This window comes from Hemitrygon akajei, chromosome 10 (assembly GCF_048418815.1).
Source record: "Hemitrygon akajei chromosome 10, sHemAka1.3, whole genome shotgun sequence".
NCBI classification, from domain to species: Eukaryota; Metazoa; Chordata; class Chondrichthyes; order Myliobatiformes; family Dasyatidae; genus Hemitrygon; species Hemitrygon akajei.
Window position 1 is genome coordinate 57,805,746 of NC_133133.1, and position 16,987 is coordinate 57,822,732.

A 16,987-nucleotide genomic window follows, 5' to 3' on the forward strand; every position below is an offset into this window, starting at 1 on the left:
GAAGGGATTCTTGCCACAAAAATCTAGCATTAGCACCAAAAGACAAAAGTCCCAATCAAAAACATGTGTAAGCCAGCATAAATCTGCAGCTGGTTCGCAAGCTGATAAAAATATCCTGCCTGGTTGTCGGTGAAAGTGAAGAACACTTCCTGCCCGTTGAATTATCTGACTGCTTCTTTGTTGTTTCCAAGCCCATAAACCTCACTACTCCAAGCTGATAACCATTCAGTGCACCCACTGCTCTTTTATTTAATTTTTTAGAGACCGGCTCATCCAGCCTGCCCAGTTACACCCATATGACCAATTAACCTACTAACCCGTATATCTTTGGGATGTGAGAGGTAACCAGAGCACCTAGGCGAAACCCACACAGTCACTGGGAGAATGTACAAGCTCCTTATGGACAATGATGGGAATTGAACTCAGGCTGCTAGTACAACAGCATTACGCTAACCACTACGCCTCCATGAAAGTTATAGTTTGGACTGAATTCAGAAAAATATTCATGGAAAGAATTTTCCCACATCAGTCCAAAATATACTTTTCAACTCATTGTTGCATTTCTGAAGCTTAGTTTGAAAACAAATTCAAAACCATCTCTTCCATATCTTTATCGCTCCAAGCCAGGACAACAGAAACTTATCATTCACACTTTTAGCTCACATCATTGATAGAGAGGATCAACCTCGGTGCCCTCAATTTGTACTGCCTTCCGCTATCAGTTCATCCCTGTGTCTCCAGGGTAACAAGTGAACATAGAACATAAAACAGAAATTTACAGGCCCTTAGGCCCACAATGTTGTGCTGACCATGTAATCTACTCTAGAGGCGGCCTAGAATTTCCCTAGCACATAGCCCTCTATTTTTCTAAGTGGATGCATGAATTCAGAAAAATAAGGAGCAGGAGTAGGCTATCACTCGTATAATCAGCTGTTCATTATGGCTGATCATCTACCTCAATGCCATTTTCCACCATGATCCTCATATCGCTCGATTCCCTAAATACGTAGAAAACTGTTGAGTTCTGTTTTGAACAAACTTGATAGAGCAGTCACAACTACCTGGAGTAGGGAGTTCAAAAAAGATTCACCACATTTTGAATGAAGTATGTTTTCATTTCAACCTAAAAAAGCTGTTCCTTATTCTGAAGCAGGAATACTCAGCAGATGAGACAGTGCATAGACAGAGAAAGACAGATAGGCCACAGTAGGTAAGGGAATGGAGAAATGGGTCATTTTAATTGCCCCATGATTAGGTTAGGGCTAATCGGGGTGGTGGGGTTACTGAGGCAGCATGACTCAAAGGGCTGGAAGGACTATGCTGCTAAATAAATAAAGTGACCAGAGATTTCCTTATTCCTTACCTCACTGAAGAAATTCCCTTCATCTTTCCCTCCTCTGCCCTGTCTAACACCTTAGACAGGCCAGTTTTCCTATTTCCCCATTTCTGATGAAGGACCTTTTACAGACAGATCATCTTTACATGGACAATAAGGATAATATGGAACACACCACCACGTTGAACAGATAAAGCAGATTGCTTTAATACATTTATAGGGGTGCTTTGGGCAAAATAAATTGTGGGAGATGAGAAATGAGAAGAGGGAAGTAACAGTAGGAGGAAGAGGAAGCCCATGGAGAAACAACAACACACACAAAATGCTGGTGGAACACAGCAGGCCAGGCAGCATCTATAGGGAGAAGCGCTGTCAACGTTTCGGGCCGAGACCCTTCGTCCTGTGTTCTACCAGCATTTTGTGTGTGTTGTTGTTTGAATTTCCAGCATCTGCAGATTTCCTCGTGTTTGCCCATGGAGAAACAGTTGGGTTACTGATTTTTCTTTGCAAGAGGAAAGAATGGAAGATACTTTCCCCCTTACCTCATTGAACATTACAGCACAGAAACAGGTCCTTTGATCCACCTAGTGCATACAGGACCATTAACCTCCTTAGTCCCCTCAATCTGCACCTGTACCATAATATTCCATTACCCTGCTTTCCAAATTTCTCCTAAATGTTGAATTTGAACCTGCACGTGTCACTTACGCTGGCAGCTCATTCCACACTCTCACCCTCTGAGTGAAGAAGTTCCCCCTCAAGTTTCCTCTAAACATTCCAGTTTTCACCCTTAACCCACGACCTCTAGTTGTAGACTTGCGCGACATCAGTGAAGAAAGCCTGCTTGTATTTACCCTGTTCTATACCCCTCATAAATTTTGTACACCTCTATCAAATTTCCCCTCAATCTTCATGAAATAAAGTCTTAACTTATTCAACCTTTCCCATAACTCAGGTCCTCAAATCCTGGCAACATCCTTGTAAATTTTCTCTGCACACTTTCAATCTCATTTACACCTTTCCTATAGGTAGGTGACCAAAACTGCACACAATACTCCAAATTAGGTCTCATCAATATCTTAGACAATTTGAACGTAACATCCTAACTCCTGTACTCTACATTTATTTATGAAGGCCAATGTGCCAAAAGCTTTCTTTACAACCCTATCACTTTCAATGAATTATGAACCTATATTCCCAGTTCCTTGTGCCCTACCATTCTCCATGTAAGACCTACCCTCACCATATTGGTCCTCGAAAACTGCAACACATCACACTTACATGCATTAAACTCCATCTGCCACTTTTCAGCCCATTGTTCCAGTTGGTCCAGATCCCACAGCAAGCTTTGATAGTCTTTCTCGCTGTCCACTACATCCTCAGTCTTGGTGTCATCCACAGATTTGTCGATCTGGTTAACCACATTATCATCCAGAGCATCGATGTACAAACGTTTGTAGATGACAACAACAGACCCAGCACTGATACCTGTGGTACACCACTAGTCACAGGCTTCCAGTCAGAGAGGCAAGCTCTTTCTGGCTTCTCTCACAAAAACCATGTCTAGTCCAATTTATGACTTTATCTTGAATGCCAAGTGCCTGAACCTCCTTGACCATCCTCCCATGCAGGACTTTCTCAAGCTGTCTTGCTTCTATCAACTCTCCTGATAACTTCCTCTTTAATGACTGGTTGACACCATTTACCACACACAAAGCCATGCTGACTTTCCCTAATCAGTCCTTATCTATCCAAAAATGTACTGTATATATCCAGTTCATTAGAATATCTTCCAATATCTTTCCCACTACTGATGTCAGGGTCACCAGCCTATAATTTTCTGGCTTATTCTTAGAGCCTTTCTTGAACACCGGAACAACATCAGCTATCCTTCAATCCTCCGGCACCTCACTTGTGGCTAAGGATGTTTTAAATATCTCTTCTAGGGTCCCTGCATTAGCCACCCTAATTTGCCTCGACAGCAAACACCTCTTCCTCTGTAATCTGACCTTGCTGATGCTTTGCTTTGTTTCAGTATTCTATATCTGTCTCCCAGGTAAATACAGATGCAGAAAACCCATTTAAGATCTCCCCCATCTCTGTTGGCTGCAAACCTATGTAGTCCCCGGTAAGCCTCAGGCTCACTCAGCTCACTTCCGTCTAGGGGGAGCAGCCTTTGGCCCCGCCAGACTGGGTAATCAGTTTGTGTAGATGCCGTGTGATGTACCCCACCACGTCAAATAACAGACATATGCAATTAAATGATTACACTTTATCGATCTTACTGGAAATATGTACTTAATAGAGTAAAAGGCACCAAACTTATCAAAGTTCAACCTCTTCGTGCACAACCGTTGGAGCTCAATTAATGGAATCTTCTTTCCACCATTCGATCCTCTCCGACCTCCTCGACCCGCCGCCTGGGACCAACAACGGTGGTCGACCAAATGCTCCACATGAGTCTGTCCTCGTCTCCTCTCCTTGCCGAAGACCCTGGGCCTTGGATTCCCGCTCGGGGTCCGTCCCGTCGCCCAGCTTACAGCATCGCGTCTCCTCTCGCTGTCCCATCGCACTTTCTCTCCAAAGCCCACGAAAACAATAGCTTACAGATACGCAAGAAAAAATAACATCTATCCCAATTGGTTAGCAAATGAATACAATTCTCATTATCAGTAATTATAACCCGGACAAGCTGTGAGAGAGAAGCACTTTCTCAGCAGTTAACATTACAAAGAAGCCATTTTAATTTTAACATAACAAAAAAGCTATTTTATTAGCCTTTGCAATAACATAAAAGAAGAAACTCCTTACACATAGATTACCAATCTGATCTTCCAGAAGACAATTTTGTCCCTTGCTCTCCACCTGCTCTTAATATATCTGTAGAAGCCTTAGGATGCTCCTTCATCTTGTTTGCTGGAGCAACCTCATGCCTTCTCTTAGCCCTCCTGATTTCCTTCCTAAATGTTCTCCTGCATTTCTTACAGCATCTTCTTGAGGGTTTGGTTAAAGTGTTCAACAGTCTGTGAATGATGGTTTTTATAGCAATAATGTCCAGCTGCCAAGTTCATCAGGTGGGAAGAGAAGTTGGTGCCCTGGTCCACGATTATCTCCTCTGGAATGCCGACTCTGGAGAACAGGTGAACCAGTGTGCTCATCACCTTGGGTGTTGCCATGGCTTGCTCTGGGAAGGCCTCAGGATATTTTGTGGCATAGTCAGAGATGACCAAGATGTTCTGCTCTTCTCCTAAGGCCCTACAATGTCCATTGCAATACACTGGAAGGCAGTGCTGACTCCAGCAAGGGATGCAGAAGGGTCTATTAGACCTGCGGACAGCACTGGTTTTCTGATAGGGCGTGTGAAACGGTATGATTGAACATCAGTGTACATTGTGGGCTAAAGAAACAGGTACAGATGCTCATGTACGTATGTTTTCTGGTGCGCTAGGTGACCTGCCCATGGAATGGCCTACACTGTGTTGGGACACCCAAACGCTTATTGGTTCTGTCATTCCCTCTTTTCCCATGTAGAATACCATTCTTTACAACATACGAGGTTGATAAGTTCATTGAACATTGATAAGTTCGTGGCCTAAGGTAGGAGGAGTCTATTTTAGAAAACCTAGCACATTTATTTTTCAACATAGTCTCCTCCTACATTTACACACACAGTCCGGCGGTCGTGGAGCATTAGGGTTCTTGGATCTCATTAGAGATCTTGGACCTTCAGAAAGTTTCCACAGCATGGGTGATTGATAAGTCTGTGGCAAAGGGTAAAGGAGATGAGTTATACAGCTCTCGTTGCATGCACATGCAGTTCAACTCTGAGTGATAATGCAGAAAGTTTGAAGTTAATAACTCATCTGCTACCTTAGGCCACGAACTTATCAATCACCCCTGCTGTGGACAGTTTCTGGAGGTCCAAGATCTGTATGCTCCGGAACCGCTGGACTAAGTGTGTACATGTAGGAGGGGACAATGTTGCAAAATAAATGTGCTAGGTTTTCTAAAATTGACTCCTTCTACCTTAGGCCATGAACTTATCAATCACCCCTCGTATTCCTCCCCACAATGATAAGAACTGGCCTCCCCACCCCTCCCCCACCACCCCAACCCCATATGCCTTGTTTCAGAGATGTGTCGTCACTTGCAAAGCAGCAATATTATCATTGCCTTCCATTCACTGACCTCTAACCCCGATACATCAATATCAGGAATAGGAGAACCCAATTGCTTCTCTAAATTGCCAGCGTGATTTTCTGGACCCAGACCACCACACAAATATGGCAGTGGCTGCAAACGAGCTTTCGCTTAGGCCGGGGTGACCACTGGACATAACACTTTGACAGTAGAATGTGATTCAAAACATTTTGTAGCCATTAAAAGGTCATTCAGCACAGGCAGATCCCTCCCCAAAATCATATCCCCACGCCAACCCCAACGTCAAGTACACTTGATCTTTTACAACCACAGTAACCTCTGCTATTGGTTACAATTTACGGTCTCCATGAACACATTCAATAAAGGAGCAGTCACTGGAATTAATGCTACTTCTTAATCAAAGACAAGGAGCTACCAGCGTCTAATAATGCCCATACATGTTGTCCATTTACAGTCACTTAACAGCAAGCAGTATTACCACTCCCTATCTCCCACCCTGGACAATAACCTTCCCATCGTACAAACCCAGCCAACTTGAGCTTCCTTACTGAACACACTGACACTTTGTGGCCTGGCTACTGACAGTAAAAACACACTGACACTTTGTGGCCTGGCTACTGACAGTAAAAACACACTGATGCTTTGTGGCCTGGCTACTGGCAGCAAAAACACACTGATGCTTTGTGGCCTGGCTACTGGCAGCAAAAACACTCCACCCCGAAAGGGTTACCTCCAGTTTTCCGTCTGTTATCCTGGTCTGTGGGCCTCTATGGGCTGAAGTGTGAGGTCATAGTGGGCCCTCTGGTGGGCATTGATGTGCTGCTGAGCCAGTTTCGCCGCTGTCTGGTTTTGTGTTCTCTGACTCAGATCTCTGTCACAGGGTAGGACAAAAAGTAGCTGCTCCAAGGTGATCATCTCTGCAATCTCCTCGCTGGAGCTCTGCTCTGGTTGTATCCAGTGACTGTATTGTCCTGTCAGGCTGTAGTAGGCCTCGGTGGACGTCTCTCCGAGTGGGGTCGTGGTTGCTCTGAAGCTCTGACGGTAGGACTCTGGTGAGATGTCTAATTTCTTCAATGCTGCTTTCTTCAAGGCATCATGGTCATTAACCATATAACAATTACAGCACAGAAACAGGCCATCTCAGCCCTTCTAGTCCATGCCGAATGCCTGCTCTCACCTAGTCCCACCTACCTGCACTCAGCCCATAACCCTGTCCATTCCTGTCCATACACCTATCCAATTTTGCTTTAAATGACAAAATCGACCACTCTACCACTTCTACTGGAAGCTCATTCCACACAGCTACCACTCTCTGAGTAAAGAAGTTCCCCCTCATGTTACCCCTAAACTTTTGTCCCTTAACTGTCAACTCAAGTCCTCTTGTTTGAATCTCCCCTACTCTTAACGGAAAAAGCCTATCCATGTCAACTCTATCTATTCCCCTCACAATTTTAAATACCTCTATCAAACACCCCCCCTCAACCTTTTACGCTCCAAAGAATAAAGACCTAACTTGTTCAACCTTTCTCTGTAACTTAGATGCTGAAACCCAGGTAACATTCTAGTAAATCTCCTCTGTACTCTCTCTAATTTGTTGACATCTTTCCTATATAGAGAATTATGGAGAAGGATAGGACTGGACCCAGGGTTGAGATTTTTGATTGGAGAAAGGCTAACTTTGAGGCGATGTGAAAGGATTTAGAAGGAGTGGATTGGGACAATTTGTTTTATGAGAAGGATGTAATAGAGAAATGGCGGTCATTTAAAGGTGAAATTTTGAGGGTACAGAATCTTTATGTTCCTGTTAGGTTAAATGGAAAGGTTAAAAGTTTGAGAGCGCCATGGTTTTCAAGGAATATCAAAAACTTGGTTAGGAAAAAGAGAAATATCTACAATAAATATAGGCAGCATGGAGTAAATGAGGTGCTCGAGGAATATAAAGAATGTAAGAAGAATCTTAAGAAAGAAATTAGAAAAGCTAAAAAAAGATATGAGGTTCCTTTGGCAAGTAAGGTGAAAATAAATCCAAAGGGTTTCTACAGTTATATTAATAGCAAAAGGATAGTGTGGGATAAAATTGGTCCCTTAGAGAATCAGAGTGGACAGCTATGTGTGGAGCTGAAAGAGATGGGGGAGATTTTGAACAATTTCTTTGGTATTCACTAAGGAGAAGGATATTGAATTGTGTAAGGTAAGGGAAACAAGTAGGGAAGTTATGGAAACTATGATGATTAAAGAGGAGGAAGTACTGCCGCTTTTAAGGAATATAAAAGTGGATAAATCTCCAGGCCCTGACAGGATATTCCCTAGGACCTTGAGGGAGGTTAGTGTAGAAATAGCAGGGGCTCTGACAGAAATATTTCAAATGTTATTAGAAATGGGGATGGTGCCGGAGGATTGCTGTATTGCTCATGTGGTTCCATTGTGTAAAAAGGGTTCTAAGAGTAAACCTAGCAATTATAAGCCTGTCAGTTTGACGTCAGTGGTGGGTAAATTAATGGAAAGTATTCTTAGAGATGGTATATATAATTATCTGGATAGACAGGGTCTGATTAGGAACAGTCAACATGGATTTGTATGTGGAAGGTCATGTTTGACAAATCTTATTGAATTTTTTGAAGAGGTTACAAGGAAAGTTGATGAGGGTAAAACAGTGGACGTTGTCTATATGGACTTCAGTAAGACCTTTGACAAGGTTCTGCATGGAAGGTTAGTTAGGAAGGTTCAATCGTTAGGTATTAATATTGAAGTAGTAAAATGGATTCAACAGTGGCTGGATGGGAGATGTCAGAGAGTAGTGGTGGATAACTGTTTGTCAGGTTGGAGGCCAGTGACTAGTGGTGTGCCTCAGGGATCTGTACTGGGTCCAATGTTGTTTGTCATATACATTAATGATCTGTATGATGGGGTGGTCAATTGGATTAGTAAGTATGCAGATGATACTAAGGTAGGTGGCGTTGTGGATAATGAAGTAGGTTTTCAAAGCTTGCAGAGAGATTTAGGACAGTTAGAAGAGTGGTCTGAGCGATGGCAGGTGGAGTTTAATGCTGATAAGTGTGAGGTGCTACATTTTGGTAGGAATAATCCAAATAGGACATACATGGTAAATGGTAGGGCATTGAAGAATGCAGTAGAACAGAGTGATCTAGGAATAATGGTGCATAATTCCCTGAAGGTGGAATCTCATGTGGATACAGTGGTGAAGAAAGTTTTTGGTATGTTGACCTTTATAAATCAGAGCATTGAGTATAGGAGTTGGGATGTAATGTTAAAATTGTACAAGGCATTGGTAAGGCTGAATTTGGAGTATTGTGTACAGTTCTGGTCACTGAATTATAGGAAAGATGTTAACAAAATAGAGAGTACAGAGAAGATTTACTAGAATGTTACCTAGGTTTCAGCACCTAAGTTACAGGGAAGGATTGAACAAGTTAGGTCTTTATTCTTTGGAGTGTAGAAGGTTGAGGGGGGACTTGATAGAGGTATTTAAAATTATGAGGGGGATAGATAGAGTTGACGTGGATATGCTTTTTCCATTGAGAGTAGGGGAGATCCAAACAAGAGGACATGAATTGAGACTTAGGGGGCAAAAGCTTAAGGGTAATGTGAGGGGGAATTTCTTTACTTAGAGAGTGGTAGCTGTGTGGAATGAGCTTCCAGTAGAAGTTGTAGAGGCAGGTTCAGTATTGTCATTTAAAGCAAACTTGGATAGGTATATGGACAGTAAAGGAATTGTGGGTTATGGGTTGAGTGCGGGTTAGTGGGATTAGGTGAGATTAAGTGTTCGGCACGGACTAGAAGGGCCGAGATGGCCTGTTTCCGTGCTGTAATTGTTATATGGTTATAATTCGGTTACCAGAAAACAATACTCCAAATTCGGCCTCATCAATGCCTTGTACAATTTTAACATTACATCCCAACTCTTACACTCAATGCTCTGATTTATAAAGGCCAGCATACCAAAAGCTTTCTTCACCACCCTATCCACATGAGATTCCACCTTCAGGGAATTATGCACCATTATTCCAAGATCACTCTGTTCTACTGCATTCTTCAATGCCCTACCATTAACCATGTATGTCCTATTTGGATTATTCCTACCAAAATGTAGCACCTCACACTTATCAGCATTAAACTCCATCTGCCATCGTTCAGCCCACTCTTCTAACTGTCCTAAATCTCTCTGCAAACTTTGAAAACCTACTTCATTATCCACAACGCCACCTACCTTAGTATCATCTGCATACTTACTAATCCAATTTACCACCTCATCATCCAGTTCATTAATGTATATGACAAACAACATTGGACCTAGTACAGATCCTTGAGGCACACCACTAGTCACCGGCCTCCAACCTGACAAACAGTTATCCACCACTACTCTCTGGAACCTCCCATCCAGCCACTGTTGAATCCATTTTACTACTTCAATATTAATACCCAACGTTTGAACCTTCCTAACTAATCTTCTGTGCGGAACCTTGTCAAAGGCCTTACTGAAGTCCATATAGTCACCATCCACTGCTTTAGACTGGTCCTCATCTATCACAGGTAAGCCTCTAATGCATTGCCTGTGAGCAGAGGCACGTCGATAGGCCCACTTGAATGGCCATTTCCATGTTCTTGCCATGTGCTCAAACCACAGCAGGCAGCTTTCAATGTCTTCCCCCTGCTGGTAAGCAGGCATCTTCGGTTCTTTCCTCAGATATGGTAGTTGGAAATGCAGCCAGACCAGAGGATCATCAATTCTTGCCCCAAATGGGCCTCAGGAGCGGAGGGTTGTCTTTGGGGCGCTGGTGTGTACAGCGGGCTCTCCTCCTCTGAGGTACTGGAGGATCTTGCTGCACACTGCTTCTCAGCTACTTCTAACTGATTGGCTTGAATGGAGTTCCACACACCTCAAAGCTCCTCTCTCAGAGCCTCATCCTGCTTCCCATGGACAGAAAGAAAGTCTTTGACTGGAGCTGGAACCTTTGAGGAAGGGTCATCTCTTCTAGCACAGGTCTTGGGTCGTGCACCCTGTTCCTCGAGCCCACTTTGCTCCTGTTCTGACACCTCTGATAATGCATCTTCTTCCTCTTTTGCCCTCAGGTTACTGCCCTGAGACCAAAGGCCGAGGCTCTTGTGCAATAAAGGACACACTTTCCTCTGGCTGGCAATCTCACTTCTGACAGCATACGTGACGTATAGGCATTGTACAGATTCCACGTCTCTTTAAGAATCTGGCTCCGCTGCAATAGCAGGTACACTCCCAATTTTCCACAAAGTCCCAAACTGTGAAAATATATGTACAAAATGTGAAAATATATGTAAACATGAATATATATAAAGGCATATATAACTTATAGAGAGTATAATATTTACACAGATCAACTCCTTCCAAATTTTGTTCACAATCACCAATCACAATTAGGGCCTATCTCCAACCATACACTGGGGGCAATTTTGTACCTTTAGCCAGCTCCCCATTTGTCCATAGCATGTACCATCTGCACATTGTGCACGTGCAGTTTCTCGTGAATAATACCAGCCTTGAAGCTGAGCCTCGGTTTTGCTGTGACATACCTCAAGCTGCCAAACCCCATACAAATGAACAAACAGCCAGTCCAACGGAGCACTCAATAAACAACAAATGTAAAACATTTATGTATTAATAAACTTAACTGTTCTTCCCCGTATGTGTTTTTGTTACTTCTAGATTGTAAAATTATTGCAATGCTGCCCTAAGCCAGTGACAGAGCCCTCGCTCAAAACCTTGTAAATCATATGTAAGTTATTGATAAATAACTTATTATTGCTGCATTAACTGAGGTGCAATCAAACTTTGTTTTGTATGACACCTATGAAGATTTTTTAAAATCACATCAGTACATCAAATTAGTACAATGGAAAGGCAGAATGCAGAGTTACTGTTAGAAAGGGTAGAGTGCAGACTTACAGTAAGGTGCAAGGGCACGACAAGGTAGATTGTGGACAGATAGGCGCAAAAGATACAACAACCTGAAAACACATACCAAGAGGTTCAAGGACAGCTTCGCCCCTGCTGTTATAAGACTTCTGAGTAGTTCCTAATGTGATAAGATATCACTGAGGAACAGGTCAAGAAGCAGATTTGGGAAAGATGTGAAAACAGCAGGGCTTGGGGTGCAAAAACACATGGGAGACTTTACTTCCCTAATTTTGGTTGGCATCTCCTTCATGCAAAAGGCTTGGATGGGGCAGAACTTGTTAGGTGCTTCTGGGAAGGATTCCTGATTCAATATGTAGACTGACCGGAGGAGAGGCCATATTAAATTTGGTGCTAGGCAATGCACCAGGTTAAGAGAGCATTTCTCAATGGGAGAGCATTTTGGAGAGAGAGTGACTACAACTCTCGATCTTTACTACAGTCAGCCCTCCTTTTCCGTGAGGGATTTGTTCTGGGACCTCCCGTGGATACCAAAAAACATGAATGCTCAAGTCCTTTATATAAAATGGTGTAGTATTTGCATATAACCTACGCACATCCTCCCGTATACTTTAAATCATCACTAGATTACTTATAATACCTAATACAATGTAAATGCTATTTAGATAGTTGTTATACTGTAACATTTAGGGAATATTGACAAGAAAAATCTGTACATGTTCCTCTAGCTCACAACACAAGCAGCGAACAAATGAGACGCGAGGCGAACAATGATCAAACAATGAGTAACCCTGTACAGTAGTTGTTACACTGTCTTGTTTAGGGAATAAGGACACTTTGGAGGAGGCTCAATAATACTGAAGTCAGGAACTGTGGAGGTTGAGGGCTGAGGATCTTCAAGCGTTGAATGTTGAGACTTCAGAATTGCAGATGCTTTAGGAAGCTGTCTCTTCTTTCTCTTTGCATCATCAAACAAATCTTGCAGTGGTTGTAGGCATGTTGTTATCCCTCGGGTGACACGGAGGCTTCGTTCCATCGAAGGATCGTAGTCGAGGATCATGTCCTTTAATACTTGCGCCTGTTGAAAAACATCTTCTTCCAGAACAAGCCCGTTTCATCACAATTGAGGACTTCCTCTTCTTTGAGTTTCTTGAGCTCCCCTGGGAACGCTGCTGAGGCCTCGGCATTAGCCGATGCCGATTCTCCCGTGATCTTTACATTTTTGAGGCTGTAGCGCTTTACATAGCCAGCCAGCCATCTCTTACTTGCCTTAAGCTCTTTTCTCTCACTCTCATCAACCCCGTCACAGTAGTGCTCATAGAGACTAAGAACTTTTTCATGTATAATTTGGCCATGGACAGGGATATGCTTCTGCGATATGCTTCTAATATTTCTACTTTCTCGCTGAGAGATAGCACTTTACGCTCCCTCTTAGCCTCTGAGGAACTGCTTTGACCACTTAATTGCTTTTTAGGAGCCATTTTTTTCGCAGGAACAAAGTAGTAATGTGAGGCGAACAAAGCTCGAACAAGGAGTGCTGGAAGAGCACTTCCGGGTTTTCTCGATTCGCGGTTGGTTGAATTCGCTCGTGCGGAACTTGCGGATAAGGAGAGCTGACTGTTTCAGCCTTGGAGAGGTATAGGACCATATGGTATGGAAAAATATTTAATTGGGGGGGGAGAACTATAATGCTCTTACACAGAAACTGGGGAGCATAAACTGAAAACAGATTTAGTCAGGGAAGTGCACAACAGAAATCTGTATAGAGCACTTGCTCAGAGTTCTGAATAGGTTTGTCCCAATGAGGCAGGGAAGGATAGTAGGGTGAAGGAACCATGGCTGACAATAGATGTAGAACATCTAGTCATGAAGAAGAAAGAAGCATACTTAGTGTTCAGTAAACAAGGATCAGACAGGGCTCCAGAAAATCACAGGGTAGCCAGGAAGAAGCTGAAAAATAGTCTGAGAGCTAGAAGAGGTTAAGAGAAGTCTTTGATTAAAATGAAGAAAATCCCCAAGGCATTCTACTTGTACATAAAGAACAGGAGGATGGCCAGAGTGAAGGTAGGACCAATCAGGGATAATAGAGGAGGTGGGGGGGGGGGGGGTCTTAAGGAATACTTTGCTTCAGTATTCATGGGAGAGAAGGAGCTTGACTATCGTGTAAAACAGGCTGATAAGCTTGAACATGTCAATGTTAAGAAAGAGGATGTGCTAGAACTTTTGAAAATTTTAGGAGAGATAAATCCCTTGGGCCAGATGCGATATACCCCAGGTTACTATGGGACACAAAGGAAGAGAGTACTGTGTCTTTGGCGATGACCTTTGCCCCTCACCGGCAAAAAGAGTAGTACCAGATATTTGGGGGGTGACAAATGTTATTCGTTTGTTCAAGAAAGTGAGTAAGGATAACCCTGGGAATTGTAGGTAAATGAATCTTACTTCAGTAGTGGGCAAATATTTGGAGAAGATTCTTAGAAAGGGGCAGGTTATGCATCATGAGCTAGACTGAATTATTTGAGAATATGACAAAGCACATTGATGAAGGTAGAGCAGTGGATGTGGTGAATATGTGTTTTAGTAAGATAATTTAATCTACATGAACAACAAGAAAGGATTTTCACTGTACCTCAGTAAATGTGACAATAATAAACCAATTCCAATTGTGAAGTCAAGAGTCCATCATACAAGAGATTTGTTCAATAGACCCATAACAAGACAGGAAGTATCCTTGTGCACGGTGGCATGTCCTTTCAGGTCTTGTATCTTCTGCCTTTTGGAAGAGGGGAGGAGAGAGAATGTCTAAGGTAGACAGCCTCAGAATAGCAAGAAGTTCCTTTGGAACAGAAATGAGGAGGAATTTTTTTTTTAGCAAGGGTTGGTGAATCTGTGGAATTCATTGTCACAGATATCTATGGAGGCCAAGCCAGTAGGTTAATTTAAAGTGAAGGTTGATAAGCACTTAATTAGTAAGGATGTCAAAGGTTAAGGATGGAAGGCATAAAAATATGGTTGAGAGGGATAATAAATTAGCCATGATCAAATGGCAGAGCAGTTTCGGTGAACCAAATGGCCTAATTCTGCTATTGATAAGTCTATGGTCTTATCAATTGCTTAATGTTAACTGGAGGAAAAAGGGCATCTAACTGCAGCTGAGGAATTTCTGGTCAGGCAGCATGTTAGACAGCCTTGGTTAGACAATATGTCAGCTACCAGGGCTTGATAGAATAAATAACTCTCTCAGAAGAATGACCACTGGAGTCCAATGATAGAGGGAAGCCTTTTGCTCCCTTTTGTTTTAAACAGCTGCCTAACAAGCCCCACTTTCCTGCATGTTCCCCTTTCCCCTGCACTTCCTCTCCTTTTCAAATACAACCAAGTTCCCTTTCAAAAGTTATCACCAAATCTGCTTTGAACACCTCTCTAAGCAGGAAATGTAAGCACAGCAACTTGCTGCCAGAAAATATTTGCAGTGATAAGCTTTCCCCAACTGCTAATCGTGGAATGAATTTGATTTACAGTCTCTCTGCGACTCCTTTCAGCTCAGAGATCTTTAAGGATGCTACATAAATTAAGTTGTCATGGGTATCCTTCTCAATAGTTCATTGTCTTCGCTGCAGTTTCTCAATTTTAAAACCCCTGAACATGCATGTGGAACAGGCTACTGAATCAGCCCATTGCAAAGGCAGATTCAATGTTAATTTCCTTAGGATGCATTTGATTTCAGAAAGTACATTAATTATGTAAATAGAATGCAGTTGGCTTTTACAGGTGATGTTGACCTTCATCCAGTAAGTTTGAAGTGGGAGCTTTAAAATGTCCATCAATCAAATTCATTTACCTCAGTAAATCCAGTCAATTCCTGGTCAGCTTGCTGGTTTATGTCTCACATGGGAGCAAGGTGCTCCATCTGAGAGAGTTGTAAAGTTCACATTTCAACTTGGTCAATTTATAATATTCTTACCTCATGACCTGAGAATAATACAGCTTTGATTTACTGAAGATATAAACTTAGTTATTTTTGTCTCAAAGTTTCCATATTAAATAATTCACTAAAACCATATAATAATTTTTGAATAAAATTGTGAGCAGTTCTAAGCAGTTGCTCTATCAATGAAAACTACTTAAATGAAAAAAAATCTACAGCTAAGAACAAAACAAGTTTTCTCCCTTTGGACTTTTCATCTCTCTGGAAGTGATGCAAAGGGAACCTTCCATTACCTTGAAGAAAATCATGAAAAGACCGAATTAATTTCTTAATAACTAGAAATCATGGAATCAATGGCAGACAAGCTGGACTGTGTTTGCCTGAGGCTGTACTGGCACATGATGAGGAACTTCTGTATGCTTGCTCTTTCAGAAATGTAGCTCCAGAATAACATCCCATACACCATCAATCTGCAGGCCATGTCACTCAGGGATGTGAGCTATCTTATTTTTGTTGTGACCATATGTTTTCCGCTATCGTAACTATATGCCCTGTGTGTGACTGTCGGTACAGCGTTTTGCATCCTTACCCCAGAGGAATGCTGTTGTTTGTTTGGCTGTATTCACGTGTATGGTTAATGGCAATTGAACTTGGACTTGACTTAGAAACTAATTGTAAGAATTCTCAAAGTTGTTATGGTGGAACGACACATTCTGTTTTTATGCAATTCTCTGGCCGGTGATGGAGAGCTGAAACATTTATACACACTGCAGTTGCTGGAAGTGTGAAATAAAAACAAAATGGTGGAGACAGCAGGTCGAGGAGCTTCTGTGGATGAAGGGTTCTGATGAAAACACTTTGACCTGAAACATTAACTGCTTCTTTTCCACAGATACTGTCTGACCTATTAAGCATTTCCAGCAATTTCTATTTTTACTCTGGACACTGCATGTGAGCAATGGAGAGGCAAAATTGAATGGGTTGCCATTAAAAATGTGTACAAAATCAAATGTAATGAAATAGCTGTATTTTTTGGTTATACACAGTTGGAGGGAAGACACCAATTTAACTTTGGCCAAGGTGTTTTAGAGAGGCAGAATCAGAATCAGGTTTATTATCGCTGGCATGTGTCATGAAATTTGTTAACTTTGCAGCAGCAGTACAATGCAATTCATAATAATATAGACATAAAAAATCAATTACAGCAAGTATATACATGCATATTGCATGGATTAAAAGTAGTGGAAAAACAGAAATAATATATTATTTTAAAAAAGTGAGATAGTGTTCATGGGTTCAATGTCCATTCTGAAATCGGATGGTAGAGGGGAAGAAGCTGTTCCTGAATCACTGAGTGTCTGCCTTCAGGCTCTGTGTCTCCTATCCGACAGTAACAATGAGCAGAGGGCATGCCCTGGGGAATGGGGGGAGGGGGGGGTCCTTAATATTGGACGCCGCCTTTCTGAGGACTGCTTCTTTAAGATTCCTTGGGTACTACGGAGGAAGTGGGATACCCCTGAAGTGAATGTCTGTGCTACCTTGTCAACATGTGGAGGTATGTTAGTGCAGCTCGTTTTTGCTGGCACGCTTTTGTCTTCCCTCTCATTTCTGCAATACGCTGTCCAAAAAATAGTCAAGTGAAACATTCGCCTCA